Here is a 22,494-nt window from a genome sequence, read left to right on the forward strand (position 1 = left end):
ACTCCTTACACAACTGCAGGAAATTGCAGGAAAAAATCAATAAGCAGGAGAAAGAGGATACTCCAGTTACTGACTGAATCAAAGTCTACTTTGAGACCATACCTTTCTACAGCCGTAGTGCTCTAGGCTTATAGCATTTGATCAGGTAAAGAGGCACACCAAAGCAAAAAATGCAACAGCAGTGGAAGGCTAAATCTTACTGATATATCTGCATGAAGAGAGTAACAGACAAAATGGGAGTGGGACAGTTTCCTTAATGCTTTAAAAAAAAAAATCCACAGTTGTAATCCTACTGAAAGTTTGCCATCATCTCCAAGAGAGTGTGAAAAAGTAGTTGTGGGTTACTTACTAAATTGCAATTAGTTTTAGAGTCTTAAGGCTCTCCAGACCATTCTCTGAACCTCACCAATTAGGGCTCTTGTTCCTGAAAAATCCATTCTGAAACATCAAGGGGGATCCTTCAGCCAACTGCAGGCTTCAAATAATATCTTCATAAATAGTTTCTCTGATTGAAAATGTTTTAACAATACACAAAATCATGAAAGTGAATATTGCCTGAAACAGTATTTTGCATCTCCAGCATGGCCTGGTTTCCAACTAACATTCTATTAACCATATCAATATGGGAAAAATAATGAAAGGAAGAAATGTCTGATTATGTTAAGTTATGAATATATTGCCTTTTGCGTAAGAGCACCATCTCTAGTATAACTAGCATGCAGGGACTATTTATTTATTTGTTTGTTTGTTTGTTTGTTTATTTATTTATTTATTACTGCCAACAATAGAAAACCTTGGTAGTGAAACAAGATTTGACATGTTGACTCAAACCCAATCTTTCAGCAATTCCAGCAACCCACCTCCAACAGCTGTTCCAAAGATTATGCAAGGAACTTTACTAACCATGCAAGGAGCTAAGGTGAAGGTCTGGATCAACCCTATCACTAATGGCTGCAGAGGCAGCCCAAGAGCAGAGCATCAGCTCAAAGGACAGCAGCTCCCATCTAAACCCTGCTAAGACCTTCTCCAATTAAGAGGTATTTTCTTTACAGTCTGACATGCACTTCACTCTTCTGTCTTATTTAATGAGACACTGAATGTCCTGAAACTCACACAGATGAAAACAGGAAAAGTCAAAGCCGTGAATTTGGCATCTTTAGTCAGATCCTTCCAGCCAAACTCACAGAGGCAGAAGTATGTCTACTGCCTCAGTATGTCACAGAGTATGTCTACTGCAGATCCATAGGCTGACAACAGTTTCAGTCCATTTATTACATGATCTAGGCCTTGGGAAGGCAAAAGAATGCAAGTAATGCCAGCATCCAAACTGAACCTTTGCCTCCCACTGACATCACTTCCCCATAGACACATTCGGCAGGTGCCAATTTGTCAGCTCCGCAAAGGGGCTGTATCTCCCCCTCTCAGTCCTCTTCTTAAGTCTAGCTTCCCCAGAAAATCTGGCTAAATGTCCCCTTCTCCCACATAACAGAACCCTGATTAACAAAGACAAAAATATTACAGTAATTTCACTACTATAAGGCGCACCCTTTTGACTAAAATTTTGGCCCGAACCCGGAAGTGTGCCTTATAGTCCGGTGCACCGTATATAAAGGACAAAGTTCAGAAATTTGCCAAACCGGAAGTGTGAGCCGCGAGCCATGGGGGGAGCCAGGAGGGCTGCAGCTACCGGGTGGAGGTGGGGTCACGGGGCTGCAGCTGCTGGGTGCAGGCGAATCCGGGGGCCCGTGGGTGCCAGGTGCAGGCAAGCCCAGGGGCCTGTGGTGCCATGGCTGCCGGGTGGAGGTGGGGCCTCGGCCAGTAACCACAGGGGGGGAGCCGGCGGTGGATCCTCACTTCAAAAAAAAAAGTGCGCCTTATAGTCTGGTGCGCCTCATATATCGGCAAAAGTTCGGAAATTTGCCGACACTCGGAAGTGCGCCTTATAATCCAGTGCGCCTTATAGTCATGAAATTACTGTAAGTTTGGCCTGAAGAATCTTCTTGTCACTCTCTGAAGCTCTCCTGAGGATTCTGTGTGAGTAACCACAGCAAGAACATGGAAAAGTCTTCCACAAGATAAAAAAATCAACACAAGATATAACAAATGTATTTGCACAATGTGGAAATTCTCAAATGCAATCTTTCAGTGATATTTAGATTAAAGGACATTTCAGCACCAGGAAGTGGCTTGCTTTCTTTTTGCTTTCCTGTCCACAGATCCCACTTAGTTGCTGGTAAGTTTCTAAGTCACAAAATTTCTTCTTTATCCTTCCCCACTATGAACTTCAGCAAACTCAAATAATCTAAAATCCCAACTTTACCTCTAACATATTTGAGTACTTTTAACAGGAAACTGCAATTTAGGCCACTTAGTTTTCTGTGCAAATTAAAACTATTTGTTTATATTCACAACAGAAATACAATTAGTATTTTTCTTAGTGAAAAATGGTTTTAATTCCACTTGTCATCGCAGTATTTTTATTCCTTTAGTGCTTCTAGGAACACAAAAATACACACATCCAGAGGTGGAAGTGAGCATTTGCAACATACATGTCTGTTAGCTAAAAAAGAAAAAGCACAGTTCTGTTCCACTTTGCAGAACAGCTTTTATCAAGTTGAACATAGCCCAATGCCATGGAAAATGCTGAGTTTTGCTATAGGGAAATTTGAAATCCAACCCTCTCAGCCTCCTCTGTCACTTTACCAGCAGAAACTGAAACAGCTTACAAATAGTATTTAACCCCAAATTAACCTTTACCCTGTTCACAAGAAATGTGCTGTGCTTTACTTTGTGATAGTTTCCTGTGCACGGGATGACTTCTCTCTTGACCTGTGGTTCTCACACTGCCTACACAGACATGGAGTAGCCCATGAGAACAGGGGACATATTTTCTGTTGAGGAGTTTGGACTGGAAACACTTCTCTGAATTTGATTCAACATCCTCCAAGACCTGCCTCTCCTAGAGTAGTCCTCCACCATAACCACGAAGCTAACAATGTAGAAACACACTACTCTAGTTGGAAAAAACAAAGCATATAACTCCCTCTCTGAGCTCCTCCTGCTGCAGTAAAGAGTGAGGCAGGGGAACAAAGGTAGGGAAAAAACCCAATGAAACAAACCAAACCAAACCAAACCAAACCAAACAAACAAACCCACAAAAAAACCCCAAGCACCCCCTCAAAACAGAAAAAAAAAGAAGAAAAAAAAAACCCAAACAAACCAACCCCAAAAGACACAAGTAAACAAACAAAACCAAAACCAACAACAACAACAACAACAAACCCAAACAAAAAACCAAAAAAAACCCCCAAAAGAACCCCCCAAAAAACAGGGGAAAAAACCACCAAAAAACCAAAAACCACAAACAAATCCAAACCACAACACCTTATGACCTGAAATGGAGATGAACCAGAACACATAACATTTGCTAAACATTTCATACTGCTGTTGATTACAGAACAGTGGCATTAATATATTGTCCCTCATACAGGCAATAATAGGGGGTCCACAGACAAGACAGAAGGATAAAAGCATTGAAATGAGATCTGTAATCAGAAGTTTTGGTCAAGTTTGGATTACAACAAAATGTCTAGGGAACTACCTGATCTACATGCCTATAATATTCATCCACTCCACAGACTAATGTTGCACTAATTAAAGTTAATATATCCTGGTTAAAACAACCCAGGAATCACAGTGTACTGATAGCACTGTCCTCTATGTGTGTGATGGGATCTGACAACCTGCTCTGAAATCACTGAGCTTCACCTGGGCAACAGGACTGCACCTCACAGTCCCAGTGGAAACTTTATTTTCTTGATACTACATTTTCCCACATGGAAAGGAATGACCCTCTAGGTCACAGGCACACCAAAAAAATCTCTCATGCATTCATTTCCACATGGCATTGTTCTGACTCACTGTGATTCTTACACTTAATATTTTAAATGTTTATATAAATGAAAAATACACAACAGCATCTAAAAACAAACCAGCAATGCATGAATTATTTCTCAACGTGTTTTCAATAAGACATAACTAATTGACTCAGGATTTGAAACAGTGTCAAGTATTTAGAAAATTAAAAATAAATGTTAGTGTAGGAGTAATATTCCACAAAGGTTATTATTAAGATTTAGGCAGCATATCAAAACTGGAGTCTTAAGCTACTAATGTAAATTTGCTGGTGCATATTTCTCCATCAACACTTGTTTTGTGGTCCTGAACTGTTTTGCTCATGTATTTCTGATCATGTAACTTTTTTTCTTACAGAGTACATGCCTACGCTATGCCTAATGGCTACAATACTAGATATCTTTTCAATTTTTTTTTCTGTTGTTCCAGTATCTGATTCCTTTGTGCTGCTTTCATTTCTTCTTCCTGGAAAACAAAACTATTTGTTTGCTTACATTGACCTTTCTAAATCAATGGGAGAGAGGGTTGCTGCAGGCCAAGATACTGACTGCACAGTTCTTCCCTGCATTCCTTTCTGGAGTCATGTGAACAAGTGGTGGGATGCTGGCAGTTTGGAAGCATAAGCATCTAACTCCTCAGAGGCCAGCAGCAGTCTATGCTTCCCACCACTGTTCCCATTTCAACGCCTTGGTGCTGTGGAACAACTGTCCCAGTGAAAGGAATCATTTTTAATGCCAGTACTACCCTGTGGGTAAACAGCAAGATCACCCTGTAACACACAATGGAGGGGATGTGCTGCTTTGATTTCCTGCCAATTTCTCAAAATAGTTTCCTTGACAAGTTACAGAAGGCCTGTCCCTAGTGGTGTCCCCCAAGACAATTCTGGGCCCACTACTGTGTAACTTATTCATCAAGAACTTGGATGAAAGGGTAGATGCCTCCTCAGCAAGTTCTAGTGACACAAAGCTGGAAGAAGTGGCTGATACCACAGAGGGCTGTGCAGCCCTTTGCAAAGGCCTCAAGAGGTTGGAGGGATGGGCAGAGAAGAATTTGAAATTCAACAAAAGCCAATGCAGAGTCCTCGCACCTTGCGAGGAATAACCCCAGGCACCAGCACAGGCTGGGGCTGACCTGCTAAGGAGCAGCTCTGCAGAGAAGCACCAGGGGATCCTGGTGGACAACAAGCTCTCCATGAGCCAGCCATGTGTCCTTGGGGCCAAGAAGGTCACTGGGGACCCGGGGACCACCAGGAAAAGCATTGGCAGCAGGTGGAGGGAGGTGATCCTGCCTCTCTGCTCAGCTCTGGCGAGGTCACATCTGGAGTGCTGTGTCCAGTTCTGGGCTCCTCAGCTCCAGAGAGACATGGGGCTCCTGGTGACTATGAGACAGGAGCATCTCTCTTATGAGGGAAGGCTGAGAAGGTTGGACCTGTTCAGCCTTGAGAAGAGACTGAGCGACACAAGGGGTTGAAACTAATGCCTAAGAAGCTCCACCTGAGTAAGAGGAACAACTTCTTTATTCTGCAGGTGTCTGAGCATTGTTACAGATTGCTCGGAGAGGGTGTGGAGTCTCCCTCATTGGGGATTCTCAAGAAACGTCTGGACACAATCCTGAGCCATGTGCTCTGGGATGACCCTGCTAGAGCAGGGAGGTTGGACCAGATGTCCCACTGTGGTGCCTTCTAACCTGACCCATTGTGTGATTAACTTACAGCAGAATAACTGAAATCCAACCATGTAGGAATCATGTTATGAACTGATGATCATCAATCTCTTTAAAACATACCAGAATAATATTTGAAATATATTGAAACTGGCTGTATTTGGTTGCTAAATTAAGAAAGCGTAAATCGGTACCAAAAACTGGAATAAATAAAGAACACAAGGTACAAAGAAAATAGATAAGGTACAAAGAAAATAGATAAGTGGCTTGACTCTTTGAAGTGTCATAAGAGGAAATCAGACCAAATTTCACTGACATATTCCTATGAATTTCATTACAAATCAGTATCTAAGATCAATAGCTTTCTATTAGAACACCGTATTTCAACAATTGTTCCCTACTTGTGAAAATTCCCGTGAGTTTCCGCAGTTTTGACTATATTTTTTGTTGAGGTGTGATTGAGCAAAAGAGCTATTAGAGAAAATAAATGTCTTGTGGTAGATACTATGATGTCAGCTCTGAGACAGAAACAACAAAATGTAAAGTTTGGCAAGAGTAACAAAAGGTGTTTCAACTGCTCTAATGGTTTTCATGTGTAAGATGAGCAAACATCTACTGATTTGTTTTCAGCAGCTAGTACTGATCAATCTTTAGAATTGATGCAGTTTAGGGCCTTCAAAAATTTATTTTCAAAAATAACAACTGCTCTGGGGGTGATATCAACAATCATCAAAAAAGTGAGGTATCAATGGCATGCAAATACAAAGAATCTATATTAATGTTGAATTCCTTGCAGCATCCAGTGCTCAAAAATATGAACTCAAATGTCAGAGTTTTGTCAATTCTCCAAGCACTTACATGGCTTCTAAAACTGATATGTTACTACTACCTGAATTTAAAAGCACTTTTTTTAAAAGCACATTTTTAAAAGCAAATTTTGCATGAATACAAAAAAAGCCTGGAAATGTGAATGATGTATCCCAAATTACTTTCCTTTCTTAAGTTTATGACTAACTCACTCTCATGACTGATATATTTGACTTTCAATTTTTGCATGTTAAGGCAAGCCACAGTGACACCGACTTTTGCTAACTTCTGTTGCCTCCCACCACACTTTATCAGAAATTCATAAGCATGCTGCCTACCTCAGCAGTCAAATCTCCACAGCAAGACAGCAGAAATGATCGTTTTGTCCACAGCTACCTGTCTTGCTCTTCAGGCCCAGATGAGAGCAGGTAGCTACATTTTAGCCACACTGCATTTATAGTCCATCACTTCACCAAAGCAACTTTCAGCAACAGGTTAAACTAAGCTACTGAACTGCATCACAGTGTGGGCACAAGTTCCTACATCCACAGGTTCTGCTGGAGAGGCAGTACCTGCAAGCCAAAGGGTGGGACCAACAGCCGGATACAAAGACTGGGTCACAACAAAAGCTTATTCAAGCCTGGAGTCTTCTCTGAGAGCAGGCAATACTAGAGACTGAACAAAAGAGTATAATGAACAGCACAGCATTCTGTGTGGCATCTCCATTTTTGCACTCCCATATCCAGCTGACAAGCATCCTGAGAACTTCTGAGCTGGGCATCACACCCAGACCTCTGTATTTAAGGTCTGGAGGTAGCACAACAGACAATGTGTTACCAGTATCCCTTGCTGGCCCTTGCAGCTCTATTACCCTGTAGATACCATACTACCATCACCATGACTGGCCAGAAGCCTTGCAGCAGGGTTTGCAAACACTGAGCATTTAGGTTTTTCAGGCTTGCTTTGTTTGAACTTCTCTTGACCTGCCTGCAATTTTGTTTTAGACTGCAATTAAACTTGGTTCAGCTGTGACAACAATTTTTTTCAACTGCACAGATGTCTGTGGCTGATTTGTTTTTATTTTTGTTTATATTAGCATGGTACCATCATCATTTCACAACTCACCAGAATGAATTAGTGTAGAAAAACAAAGGCCTGGTATGATAGCAGAGGCCTTCAGACTTGGAGGCATAGGATGGAGCAGAAGCATGGGATAAAAGAGAGAGGATTCAGAGCTAGCACTTGGAGTGACTCTGGCTACAGCTCACCCATGGTCAGTTAAAGAACTGCAGACTTAAGGCAGGGCAAAAGTGGTTCTGGAGTGATCAGTTGTATGTATGGTATCACACACAGTAAATCTGGACATAACTCAGAGTTGCAGACCAAAGAAAAAAGAACCAAGTTTAAAACCTTGTCAGCAAATGCAAAAACGACCCTAAGTGGATTCTAGAGTGGAGAAGAAGAAGCTACCAACATGAACATCATATTCCTCAGATATTCAGATCCTTCAGGATCTGAAGTCCTTTGGATGCTGACAACTGCTGAAATGCCTCCACATACCCACCATCAGAATGAAATCACCTCACAGTCCAGAGGGGGAGGAAAAAGATGAGCATTACAGCATGATAGAGGCAGATGCTTCATGTGTTCAATGAATTTAACTGCAGTTACTTATTGAGACTTTCCCCTATACAGAAGCATTATTTCTTTTCCAGTAATTATTTGATCCAGCCAAGTAATGATTCCTGGATCAGGCTGTAATGACCTTTAATTATAATAACAACAACTACTTGTCTTTAAACATGACCTGGATTTCATCTTTGCACTTATATAAAAAAGATTCTGAGTGTAACAGTACATATGGGGAATTTTGTGCCATTCTTCACTGTTTACATGTACCAGCAGATGCTGGAGTCCCGTGCTTTTTGAGATCATTTCTTCAACAGTTAGGAGCGCTAATTTTACTGTTTCCAGCCTTTTCAGGTCCTGCAGACCTCCTCTCTAATTTCTTCAACAGTTAGGAGTAGTAATTTTACTGCTCCCTGCCTTCTCAGGTCCTGCAGATCTCCTCTCTACTCTACAGTTTCATTTAGAGAGTTTTTATAGACTAAAGATGCAAGAATGAAAGCTAGCCGTAAGAGGCTAGTCAGGACAGTTTGTGATCATTTGGATAGTTTCCATGTTCCAAGCACAATATATCTGTTTCCACTGAAACATGATATGATTGTCTGCCCACAGAGATATCACTGTGAATCATGGACATCACTGTAATGCATCTCCATCAAACAATTTTTTTAAAACAGTAAATGTCACAAAACTCAACTTTTTAACTTTTAGAAGTGAAATAAGCTAGAAGTGCTTGACAAAACGAAATGGGACACTATTAAACTCAGTTATCAATAGCGTTCCATCTTTTCTGATTTGAAAACGCCCTGAAAATTTTCCAGTGGAAGAACAAGCTAATTTAAAGCTACTGATCGTGGGTTGTATTCCTCAGTCACTTCCCACCAACTTTATTTGCATAGCATTGGACAATTTAAAACTATCAACTTAAACATCTTAAACATTCTGTTTCCATCTGCTCAGAACTACACAAAATATTCACCTAGCATTCTAAATTTTTCCATGTTTGGTCTCAACTTAGAAGCAAACTTGTATTTGGAAAGCGTGAGCAAATGTCTTTCTGGGTGTTTTCCAGTTCTGAAAAGGGAAAGTCTATTAATAACTTTCTTTATGCAATTAAGAAAGAAAAAAAGAGAAAGTGATCTTTTTTCAAGAATCCAATCTTTTTTCAACAAAGAAAACCAAAACAAAATGTAACCAAAACCCTACTGGGCAAATAGTTCTTCATATAGTATACAGTTACAAGCAATTAGCACATTTGCTAATCCAAAACAGAGTGATTTAGGAAAAAAATTAGTCTGGCATTACCTATGAGGAAGAAGTCAGGAACCACTGCTTGAAATGAAGGAGAGCAGCCTTGACTTTTTTATAGTGAAGCAACAACAATGTCAAAGCCCTGTGAAAACCCAGCTACTAAAGGATGATGCAGAAAAAGTGGTATTAGTGTGTATCCAACAGGCACTTTCTTAATTCTTCCATTTTGAATACCTCTCTGGCTAAGTACCTCAGGAGGGATGGCTCTGGGGTAATACAGACAAGATTTTTAAGGAGCACTCTACAGGCAATGAGCTACTAAATTGCATCCTTACTTTGTCTATGAAATTATCTGAGTGCGAGAAAAAGTCAGGTATGCAGCCTCAGTTCACAATAAAGACTGCAAAAGTCACAAAAATTCTATCCTCTATCCTTCATTTACACTCTACAAGTTATTATATGACCTAAGGCCCATAAATTGTTTGGCTAATTTACAAATGATTAGTACTATAAATTATGATCTTGCAAACGGGTGAGTGTTTTCAGAGATCCAGAAGGGGTGAGAAGGTATAGAAGTTTGACTGTACAGACAAGTAGAGGACGCAAAAGTTAATATGTATTAACATTTACATAAAAGCATATGTCATGAATCTGCAGCTATATCTGCTTTTTACAACTGCAGATAAAATTAGATCACCTGGGAGTGGACAACAGCAGCATCTAAATAATTTGAGTTAAAACATATTCAATTTTCCTCCCCAGTGGCAGTCCCCAGGCCTATCCTGCATAAGTAAGAATAGAATTTACAAACACTTATCCAAATGATTTTCCTAATGTGTTCTGTCATGTTATAGAAGAACTCCTTAATGTGCCAAAATTACAACTCAGAATGCAGGTTTCAACAGGGTAAAACATACTGTAAATTTCTCCTGAGTTCTAGAAAACCAGTGACTATGTGGAAATTGTCCTGTCTGTTTTCCAGGCATTTTTGCAAACCAAAATCCTTTCGGTTCTCATGTTCAGATTTTCCTTTTTGATCACTAATATGGAAACTGACCTCAGGACAAGAGATATCTTACTCCTTTTGTGCTAAATTACTTCAAAGCCAAAGCATTAAGTTACAATATGTCAGTGTCATCTCAGTAGTGATGGATGCAGCTGGACATAGATCTTTCCTAGTCTGTGAGGCTCCTATTTAGCAAACTGATTTAGTCTAGTCTAATGAAAGATGTTTTTGTAATGGATGCCAAGTACTTATTGGTACTTCTTGGTGCTCCTAGGGAAGGGGAAGAAGTACAGTTTTTAAACAAGATCCGCAATGAGTGGCACCAGATGACTGGAGCTGTGCTGGGACAGTTACAAGCTGCTTTAAGACTTGAATAAAAAATCATGAGACTTTTTTGTCTGCACTTGCCTCTTCACTGCATAGCAAGATATCCAAACTCTCAATTACAGACAGGCTGGAGTACAACCAAGTTCATTTCTCCAACTCCTAAAGTTGAATAAATATCAACAAACACATAGTAAAACACAATCAACTGAAACCACTAATTCCCAGTGCTCTGGGCATCTGTTTTGCCCTTTGTATCCATAACCACTGGCCCTCAGCTTGACTTTTGCTCCCTGCAGAGCTTTCTTAAAAAAACAGTTCTCAAAACCTTTTTATTTCAATTTTTTCCTCCTTCCATATCAAATACTATCTGAAAGCATTTATCTCCCAGCCTTCCTTCTCAAAGAAATAGACCCTACATGGCAGGGTTGATTTCATAACTACTATTTAACCCATCAAAGCAAATAGGTTAGCACATACAACCCATTGTTTGAGTTTAAAATGCACCAACAGGCACCACACAAAACAATGCTAATTTGTCTTATTTTGAATCCAAAACAGAAAAAGCTTTTCTTCTGGTAGTATGTTTCTCAAAGCTGATTCATGGAGAAATATCAGGAAATTATTAAAGTTTTTTATTCTTATTAAAGTAATTTAGAAATTAAATGCTTCTTGTCAAACTATTGATATGTACCATATGTCTTAAATATTCACAAAATACTTTTTTTCAGAATTTAACTTCAACAGCCATTTAAGTACACAGTTAAAGAACTCATCCTTGAATTAGCAAGGATGAGCAAAGAGCTCATCTGTTTGATTGTGCATCATTGTTGACTTCAAAAATTTTGTATTATCCTCTACCTTATTGTTAAAAATATGTAAAATGCCCTTGAACTCTAATTTCTATTTTTACCTAGTTCCTATTTCTACAGCCTTTGAACTACGAAACAGCAACAGAATAAAGCAGTGATGATTTTCTTTTTTTTCCATAACAACAGAAACAACAAAATCACTATGTTGATAAATAATTGCAATTCTATGCCAAGTTTAAACCTTGTTAGACTGGGATGTGAAGATAGTCATTACTCTTCTGCTAAAATATTAAAAAAATACAATGAAAAAAATTCCAAGCAGCAAACTAAACTATTTATACATTCATATAAACAATTAGGAAGTAAGACTTTTTTCCCCCAATAACAGCGGATGGTGGATTTTACTACAAAATATGGTATTTCACAAAACAGATTGCAGTCTGTTTACCATCTTTTCTGTATTTCCACTTCCAACAGATTACTGCCATGACATTTCAATCACTAATTTGATGTATTTCAACTTGTTTTTTACATCTTCTTTCTTAAAGCTGTTACTTTACTTCTGCAAAGAAGCCATTTACTTTGTTCTCTTCTTAAAGGTTATTAAATCTCCTTCATAGTAGAATTATAGAGTTCCTGTATTAAACTGGGCTCATGCATTGAAAAAACCAGAAGAAGAGAATACACAGAGACAGCTATTTAAGAAATAAAGTAGTAGAAAAATATTTTAAAGGAGTGTTTTCCTTAAGTTTCTGTTTCAGTTTAGCTAGGGAGAAAGTTTCCCTTCTCTCTATACTGAAGACAAAGTCCTTGCTCTGTACCTCAAACCAAAATAAAAGCTTTTAAAAAGGAAAATCAAAGCTAGCTCATAGTTGGTGCCTTATGGACTCAGTCTTAAAAGTCAGGTCTTGTTCATCTAGTACTAACAGTCTTCACTGAAGACTAAGGGACCTGTCAAGTTTATTAGGCAGAGTCTGGGTCAACTTGTAGGATGAGATTAACAAACTTTAAGAGTGCCAGCTGAATAAAAAGAAAAATACCTCAATGTGGAGATCTACAAGTTTCTGAAAAATCATAGAATCATTGCAATAGGTTGGAAACGACTACTAAGATCGAGTCCAACCACTAACCCAGCAATGCAAAGTCCACCACTAAACCATGCCTCCCAAGTGCCACATCTACAAGTCTTTTGAACACCTCCAGGGATGGTGACACCACCACTTCTCTGGGCTGTTTGTTCCACTGCTTGACAACCCTTCCAGTTAAGAAATTTCTCCTAATATCCAATCTAAACTTCCCCTGGCACAACTTGAGGCTGTTTCCTCTTGTCCTGTCACTTATTACTTGGGAGGAGCGGCTGACCCCCACCTGGCCACAACCTTTTTCAGGTGGTTCTAGAGAGTGGCAAGGTCTCCCCTGAGCCTCCTTTCCTCCAGGTTAAACACCCCCAGCTCCTTCAGCTGCTCCTCACAGAACTTGGGCTCCACACCCTTCATCAGCTCTGTTGCCCTTCTCTGGATGTGTTCCAACCCCTCAGTGTTCCTCCTGAAGTGAGGGGCCCAGAACTGAACACAGGATTTGAGGTGCAGCCTCACCAGTGCCGAGTACAGGGGGACAATCCCTGCCCAGCTCCTGCTGGCCACACTATTGCTGATCCAGGTCAGGATGTCCTTGGCTTCTTGGCCACCTGGGCACACCCTGGCTCATGTTCAGCTGCTGTCACCAGCACCCCCAGGTCCTTTTCTACCAGAGGCTTCCCAGCCTATAGCACTGCCTGGGGTTGTTGTGACATAAGTGCAGGACCCAGGACCTCACCTTGTTGAACCTCAGACTTTTGGCCATCGATCCCACTATCACAAGATGCTTCCAGGACACTATACCAAACCTATATATGTACACAACTGGAGTTTCCTCCACACTGTTTTTCCCTACACCTCCACTTGAAATGTTTGACAGTATTTGGCAGCTGCCTGGGACAGCTCCAAAAACCACTTTGTCTCAGATCACAGCACATTTGACTGAAGGAAAGTCTCCAAAGTGAATACGCGCAAGTGAAAATGCCTCCACTTAGAAACACCAGATCAATGTTCAAAAGTCCCAGTAAAAAGAGCTCAGTGTTAATAACTGAGTAGCACAAATTCACTCTCTTTCTTTGCTCATGTTAAAATGGAGAAAAGACAAAAGTATCATTTCAGACAGTTTATTATTAAAATGTTTTCAAAGACAGTATGCTCCTACAAGGGTCTGCACTATAATACATCTGTCCGATTATCTTCACATTCTAGACATTTCTGGGATTAAAATTTAGCAGGAACTGTTTTAAGTATAGAGGTTTTTAATACAGAAATTACAGAAAAATCTTGAACATAAATATTCCACAAGGTATATATTCTTGTTTCAAAACAAAATCAACATAAACACATTTCAAGAGTAAATTATCATGCTTGACTACAAACCGTTGAAATATCTTGGCAAAATTTATTTTTAGTTTTTATAGCATATATTCTATCCTAACAGCAGACATACTATTAAAAATATCATGACAGAATATGCAAATAAATTGAAACAACCTTCTCTCTTGGACTGCACACAGTTCAGCAGGGACAGAGTTCACTAGTTCATGTAGTTTTATTGTAGAAAAATAATTAGGTTTTTATTAGTGTTTAAGAATCTGTGTGAACAAAGCATAAGGACAGTGTTTACCTTGATTAAACACCGTGCTATGAAAAGGTTAAGCAAGAGGTACAGCCTTCGGATGGGATTCACTCCACTGAACTGTACTGAAGTCAAGAAAAATAGGCAACAAGATAGAATTGAATAGGGAAGGACAGGAATCTTCAAAAGGTCATTTTTTCTAACTTTCAAACAGCTATCTTAAGACACTATGAAACAAGATTAAATTTGCATTCCAGCATCTCATGTTTAGTAATGATCTACAACAGTAGATTGTGCTTATTTGACCCACCACTATCCCCCTCACCCACCATTCCCACACAAAAAGAACCCGGGTTAGCTGGAAATTCTTCTGTTTCTTCTTCTTCCCCAATACGACTGCAGGATATCTTTTTCCTGAAATTTAGAGGTAGGTTACCCCAGACCTTGTCATCTTTTCTTTTCCAGAAACATCTTCAAGTGATGTTCTTCCAGTTTTTCTGGGCATCTTTTTAAGTTACAGCCATGCAGGCCTGAGATGCTCCAAGTTTTGTCTCTCAGGAAGAGGCTTAGACAGATTTTCAAAATAAACCCACAGTTTACCAGCCAGAAAAACATGATTTGGAGCTAAATAAAACCTAGACTACAGGGGAAAAAAGGCCACATATAAACTGGGACAGATTCTAAATCTAAGGTAGTTGACCATGACTCTAATAAAAAATAAACCTGAAAGAGCCCTGACACATTTTCACACCTCTCAATCCTCCCCTCCTTGTCATCCCTCTTCTTGGACTGTCATTCAAAGCACTCTGTTTCCAACAGAACAACCCCCTTTCAAACTACTGACAATTCCATGCATAAACAGAGTTTCTTCACTGTGGCAGCTTTCCAACTAAGGACTGTGAGATCATCATACAGTTGTTTTTACCACAGAACAATAACAACTTAGTACCACTATACAATAAATAATTACAAAGCAGAAGGAAAAAAAAAGAGAAGCCATACTACTCTCTCCCGATATTCTTCTCAGCACTTAAAAACCTCAGAATCCCAGGCTGAGCCCTTATTAAAGAACAAATAACTGGAGAACTAAACATAGTGCTGCCAGAAGTACATTAAAATTTCTTCTTGCTGTGGTATTTTCCTCCTGCCATTTTATGAAGATTTCTGGTAAAGAGCAACCTGGTCAATCTCTTAATAGCTGACAAAGCCAATTAGAGCAACTCAGGATTTGCAAAAGAGCAGAAAGCACATTACTCACCCTTGCTCAAAGGATTCAACTCCTTTTTGAACCCAGTGTTGGGACAAACCAGCATCCAGGGAAAGGGCAGCTCTTCACTAACCTACAGTTTTGTTTCAGTGTTTGCCAAACTAAGGAGGGATCTAAGGCAAGAGCTGTCACCGACTGTAAGTGCAGCACCCATCACTTGTCACTACAGGCACATCAGGGATCTACAAATACAGTTTTCACTTCAGAGCAAGCTTTTCTCTCAGTCGTCATGAGTTGGCTATCCAGCAGTCAGCTTCTAAATGTATCTTTGTCACAGGCTAAGCTTAACACGCCTTTGTCCAACCCTGCAAATTCACTCAAAGCCTGATTTATCGCATAGCTTTCCCTGTGCCGTGCAGGGGAACTGCAGGGCAATACAGCAGACAGTAGGCACCACACTCTGTAGGAGTTATCAAAGAGCACAAGCTGCCAAACAGCCTAAATCCAAAGAATCCAAGCAATCATTGACCTTCATAAATCTTCAAGCTTGTCCCTAACTGTACATAAAGCATTCTCCTACTGACTATGTCACGTATTACGCAATTATCACTATTCATTCTATGTTGGTTAAATATTTTATCCACATGCTAGGTGAATGCACAAACCCAGTCAGTAAGATACGTCATATATTCAGTTTGCACAAAAGTAGACACTTTTTCTGGTTTGGTACCATAATCTTGCTACAGTACCATAATCTTGCACACAGACCTCTGATGGTCTGCAGACATTCTGCTTGTTGGCTGTCACCTAGCTGATATGAGCTACATTTCAAAGCTCCCCATAACTCTAACAGCAGAGCTGTGGCAATTATATTTCCCATTTTATCAGTCTTCCTGACATATCCAACACAGCTCTCAGTCTCTCAGACTCCTCTTGTAACATAAGTACTTTGATCAACCCTGAAGTTTTCCACAGAATGGTTTGGGCTGGAATAGACCTTAAAGACCAGTTAAAGTTGTCATGGGCAGGGTTACTTTCCACTAGACCACGTTGTTCAGAGCCCCATCCAACCCGGCTTTAAACACTCCCAGGGATGGGGCATCCATAGCTTCTTCAGGCAACCTGTTCCCAATGTCTCACCACTCACACCATAAAAAACTACTTCTTCATATCTAATCTAAATCTACCCTCTTTCATTTTTCTCTGCTTCTATTACATACTGAGGTGAAGCTTCTCAGAAGTGTTGCACACTTATTCTAGATCAGGTCCCAGCCCAGATGTACCCCGCTGAAATGTCCTCTCTCGACTGGAAATACCTTTCTAACACTTGCCTGTACCCCATACATAATTTTCATTATGGTGCCAAACTGACAGACTGAAAACAAACTTGAACCCACTTACCCTCATATAGGCCTTTCTCCTTCAAAATCTTCCATTGCTGAACTCCCTCTTCATAGGAAAAGTTGTTGCATTACTTCCTAAGCTGAGGCTGTAGCACCATCCAGTTTCAGGCATTCAGCACTGATGCCAGTCAGGTGCCCAGGCTCTGTTAACAGTCAAGACAGAAAGCAGGAGTTGGGTGCCTAATTAAAAATCTGCCTCTTTCTACTGATTACATAAGACCGTCATACTGCTAATTTTGACACCAAGGTTAAACTGGGTAAGAGAATTCATGACAATGTGTGGCCTGACACTTTGCTGGGTTGAATTCCATCCCTTTAGTATTATCTAATTGTCCAATTAACTGTATAGTCACTCCATCTAAAGCTGTACACTAGAAATTAATGTCCTCCCATCCACGAGTTTCAACAGCCTGCTTTCAATACTGCATGCCAACAACAACTCCAGAAAAAAACAAAACAAACAAAAAAGCCTCAAGAAAACAAAACAAGTCAACTCCCAGAGAATAATTCATCACATATATCTATTCATCACATATATCTACCTCCTTCTGTCTCTCCTGTGTGCATTTACAGTTCTTACAGTAACCTAATCTTCCGCCACCTTGAACAGTGTTTTTGATGAAGCATCATGTTAAATGGCTCAGTAGAATCCAGAGAGACCAGATCTAGCCCATTTATTTTTCTAGAAAACCTACTTTCTTATTAAAAAAAGATACTAGGCCAGTTTGACATGACCTATCTCAGAAAAATAGATTGTGTTTCATCCTCCCTCCACTCAACTCCCATGTCTTTAATTATTCATTCCTTAAAAAAAAATTCTAAGGCTATTAGGGTCAAATTAACAAGACTGAAGTTGCCTAGATCATATTTTCCATATATATAAAATACAATATTATGAGTAATAAAATTCCTCTAAAAAATCCTAGTAATGGATCTGTATTTCAATAACACATAAAAAGGTGCCTTTAAGAAATTCTCAAACTGGAGACTCCCAGTGGAGCAACTTAAAAAGCCATTCTGACAGTCAGAAAGTCTGATTGATTTTAAAATATGAGAGATCCAAAAACTGGATGCTTCTTCTCAGAAATGTAAAATCATGAGTAAAACACCCAAAACTTCCTGAAACATCCTGAGACCACAAAAACACAGAATATAGCTAAAGCCCTTGTATAACATTATATGTGTCGGACTCAATGATCTTGGGAGTCTCTTCAAGTCTTAATGATTCTATGGGAAGCCCCAGTGCAAATCTGAAATGTTTGTGGGATTCTGTTACACAAGCCTCTAAGAGTCGCACAGTACCTTAAATTCTCATTATTCAGTACAATTTCTTATATTCACTGTTGAATGCTCATGTAGGCTTTTTGATTACTTGGGTCGCTTGAGCATGCAACATGTGGAAAAGTTTCTGTTATAAGGCATGATGATTTTCTTGAGAATATTCAAAAGCTTTTTAAAAGAACAAATACACGATTCATTTCAAGAAAACTGTTAACATGCTATAAGAAATTTTTTGGTGTTGTTTTTCTTCCTCTTGTTGTTTTAGCATTTTGGTATCTCAACCAGCTTGACATAAAAATGCAAAAAGATACCTTTAAAAGCACAAAACATTTCCTTAGTCTGTAATTTTAAGCTCTTTTTCTGACCCACTTTTGCATTTCACTGCCTTGAGTTGAAAGTAATCATCTTGTTAAAAGGCAATATTTGTATATGTTGCTTCCTTCAGAAAAATCTGGCCTGAATTTTAATGTACTCACTTATTGATTCATTCCTCAAACAGCAAAAGGTACATCTTAGTGCTTTAGAAGTAGGTTTGTAGCTGCCTGCATGTCACACAACAGCCAAAATAGGCAAGCAGTTAAGATTCCTTTTGATTATCGTGGCTAAAAATGTCTAATTGTGCTAAATTAATAGCTATGGGGCATCCATAGGAGGGGTAGAAGTGGGAGGGCAGGCACCAATCTCTTCTTTTTGGTGACCAGTGACAGAATTCCAAGGGAATGGCATAGAGCTGTGTTGGTAAGGTTAAGTTGGATATTAGGAAAAGGTTTTTCCCTCAGAGAGTGGCTGGGCCCTATAACAGCTCCTCAGGAGAGAGGTCACAGCATCAGCCTGACAGAGTTCAAGAAGCATTTGGACACCTCAGGCACATGGTGGGATTCTTGGGGCTGTCCTGTGCAGGATCAGGAGTTGGACTTGATGATCCTTGTGGGTTCCTTCCAACTCAGAAGATTCTATGATCAAAGAAATTCTGGTTCAGCAAGGCATCTGAGCTCAGGGGTAGCACATGAGTAGACATATATCCATAAGCTTCAGTTCCACTGAAGAAAAGCTAAGCAGAAAAGCTAAGATTTCTCCTGTTGTAGATTTTAAGACCTGACTTGACTCTTTGGGAGAACTGTTGTAGATTTTAAGACCTGACCTGACTCTTTGGGGAACTTGGATCACTGACAATTGCTCCCGACTTTACCAAGGACTGCAGATCCTCAGTGTCTACAAAGGACTTTTATTAAGATGTCTGACTTCAGATTAAAGATCTGAATTTGAAAAATTTCCCTGCTCTCCCCAAAGTTATGGAAAATCTTGCACTAGAGTTAAAAATAACTATGAGCCTATTCTGCTATTTATTCATCAGCGAGCAGCATGCTAGCAATGCCTCAGTCTGAAGAAAGCTGCAGATTTTTTGTCTTTTATTGCAGTGCTTCAAGCTATTGCAGTCCATACTTATGGAGACCATACAGAGTGTTTACAAGTGTTTGTACTGCACAGTCCAGACCTTTTGATATGGGAAAGTCTGTACCTGAGGATCTGTACAGTCACTTTCCATCTTATCTTCCTAGCTAAAAGAAAAATACTAATGAAGTAGGAAATTTTCCATATGCAGAGTTTTCAAGAACGAAAGTAGGCAGCTGGTTTTGAAGGTTTATTTAGATGGTTCAGATTGTTAATTCTCTCAGTATGTTTTAGTTAAACAATTATTTCTGAAGCCCTCATTATTATTCTGTGGGAGTTCATCTATGTATCTCCCATGGACAGTACTGAGATTATTAACAATTAGGTACTGAACATTTTGTAATTTAAACATTATAACAGTTTCATAATTAAAATGCAAACACAGGAGTAAAATTAATGTTATTGAATTGAATGCAAGCTTGGACAGGATAAAGTTCCAAAAACTTTAAAGGGCTTGATGTAAGAGTAGCATTTAATTCCAGAAAAAGCTCCATTTTTGTGCTTGCACAGAATGTGATATAGACAAAATATTTATAGAATATTTTTCATCATATAAAATATAACATAAATTATAAAAATATTTAATTATTATTAAAATATTTATAAAAAGAGACAGAAGGCAGAAGAAGACAGATCACTGTCATTTCCAGACACTTAAAACATTTGAAATTCTGCCCCTGCCTTCTCTCTCAGCTGTTCTCATTAGCTATGTGACATCTTCTTTCTTTCCCCCTCCCTGTTTCCAAGCTCTATTCAATACCATTATGCCTTCGTGTAACACATTATTCAAACTCAGTTCTTCACCTCTCTCTTCACTGCTAAAAGCCATGGTGAGGTCTGTATACCAAAGCCAGCAGTCAGAAAATCCTCTGATGGAATACAGAATCTTACAGAAAGGCCAAGCACCACACATTATGCAATGACTGCACGAGTAGTTACTGCAATTATACATGCCATGTTGGCATGGGGCACGAATTGACCTAGCATTAACAGGAGGATGATGAACATGATGCTCTAAGAAACAAGACCACTGCACATTTAACACAGCCACACAATTACACATGACCTGCTCCTCATTTATACTTTACAAACTGGCAAGAAGGAAAAAGGCACAAACTAGCAAATGCTGGTAGTTTCTGCTAAAAACCTCCAAACTGTAAAAGCAGATAGTAAACTTGCAGTAAAAGCTAACAACAATAATAATAAAGCAGCTTGCTGTGTTTATATTAATGATCACCTCTCCTTAGTCAGTCACCCATGCTGTTTGTACACTCATCATCTACACCAGTATATACTTTAGCAGGGTACTTTTTCCAGATAAGTCACCTTGGCTTATACATAATTAAAGAGCCTTAATAAAAAAAAATTATGTGGAGCTTTACATATGCAACATGGAGTTTGACTCCTAATAAAGAAGTCACTAAATCCTTCCACTAAATCAGTGGAAAGAAGGTATACACCAAAATACCAAGCAAGAAGGCAAACAGAAGTGGTGGCATTCTCTTTTCCTTCTCTCTTATTTTCTCTCTGGAGTTACTCTAAAGCTTCAAGCAGGTAGTGTAATCTGACAAAATACGGAGTGAGTTACAAAGCCAGGGACATATTTGAGAAACACTTAATTAGGATGATATGCTGTCCCCGTAGGGGAGCCCCAAATGCTGGCTTTTAGCTCTATTATTATGGATTTCTTTGCAAGTGGAGAGACAGACCCCACAGGGGAGAAGTCATAGCTGTCTTGGGGTAGAATAACAATTCTTTTTTAATTTCTACAGCAAGAAGCAGCACTGCATTGGATGGAGATGAAGGATTGCCTCAGGCATTTCTTTTCCAATGAAGACAATGATTAACAAAAGAAATAAAGGTAGTATGAATGACTAGTATTACTGCAATTCCTTCAAAGTCACAATAAAACTACAGTGTCTGGCAATGCTAATTTGCTGCTGGCAACTCTATCCTGACCTTCTTGGGATGGAGAAAGATCTGTAAGTGCATGCCTGATTCCCAAGTTGTTCTTCACTGAGCAGTTCAAGATGGAGAAAGGAAAAAAATGATACATAAGCCCCTAGAGCATTCTGTTGTGCACTCTATTCCGTTCTGCCCCAATTAAATAACTGAGTCCATGGTATCGACCATTTGCTTTAATTTCAGATGTAGGCACAATCATGGTAGCACACATCTCTAGACTTTTCAGTAACTGATTCTCAGTCTGCATTAAGACACACATTTAACAAAAGCAAAGCAATGCTGCAGGAGAAATTGCATCTGCTGACTTTGTCTGCTTGATCTTACAATTTGATCTCCCTTAGCAGGAGCAGGGGAATAACATCTCTGAGAAGTCAATGCTGTTCACCATTGACTCTACTCCACCATTCATTATTTGCTGAACTCTGTAAAAGGACACTGAGGGCACTACATCAGGGACAAGGACACTGAGGTCCACCCTCAATTTCTGCGTGCAATCAAGAGTATCCTGTTTCACCTCTCACTACCTCCTATTCCCACCCTAACAAAACTTCCTGCCTCTAACAGAAGACTCATTTCATTAGTGTGCTTCATACTGCCTTGCAGTTTAGGCCACATCCCCCATCTCATCAGCATATATGGCCCAACTTTTCTTACTCTCTGGAATACCAGAAGCAGCTGCTCAGCTCAAAACACAGCTGCTCTGCACACAGGAAGCAAGAGGAGTCATATGACTAAACTTTGCTTGGAAACAAGTGGCCAAGAATCTTCTCACTTCTGTTAACAGGAGCTCCACCAGGACAGAGATTTCTCTCTCAAGGCCCAGTAATGTGACCATCAGCCTCTGCACCCTGCCACACCACAGGACATAAAGCAACTCTTTCACTGTGGCGAAGCAAATACTTGACAAATATTTGTGAAGTGCCCAGCAGGGTTCAGTTCCCATTCTGAAGGATACTGCTCTATGCTACAGCAATGCTCAATGACAGGCAGACCATCCAGACCTCTGGATGTTTAAGGAGTAAAACTAAAGAAAGACTGGTTTGTTCCTATGGTAGAAACAGGCAACAAATATTGGCCTTTCAGCATAGACTGTACTTTAAACCTCACAGACTCCCAGATACACATAAT

At 39.6% G+C, this 22,494-nt stretch overlaps 1 protein-coding gene across 18 annotated transcripts in view; it reads right to left on the bottom strand.

The window, feature by feature from the left end:
• Positions 1–22,494, bottom strand: part of INPP4A (inositol polyphosphate-4-phosphatase type I A) — a 118,459-nt gene that overhangs the window by 49,222 nt on the left and 46,743 nt on the right. For 15 of the 18 annotated variants that reach the window (XM_033052977.2, XM_033052976.2, XM_033052975.2 and 12 more), the window contains one exon: positions 16,667–16,811. The exons of the other annotated variants lie outside the window; for them this stretch is intronic. The gene's annotated coding sequence lies outside the window, so the exon portion shown is untranslated. The remainder of the gene's footprint in view (positions 1–16,666; positions 16,812–22,494) is intronic. 18 annotated transcript variants of the gene reach the window in all.

The sequence above is a fragment of the Catharus ustulatus genome, chromosome 2 (genome assembly GCF_009819885.2).
Source record: "Catharus ustulatus isolate bCatUst1 chromosome 2, bCatUst1.pri.v2, whole genome shotgun sequence".
NCBI lineage: Eukaryota > Metazoa > Chordata > Aves > Passeriformes > Turdidae > Catharus > Catharus ustulatus.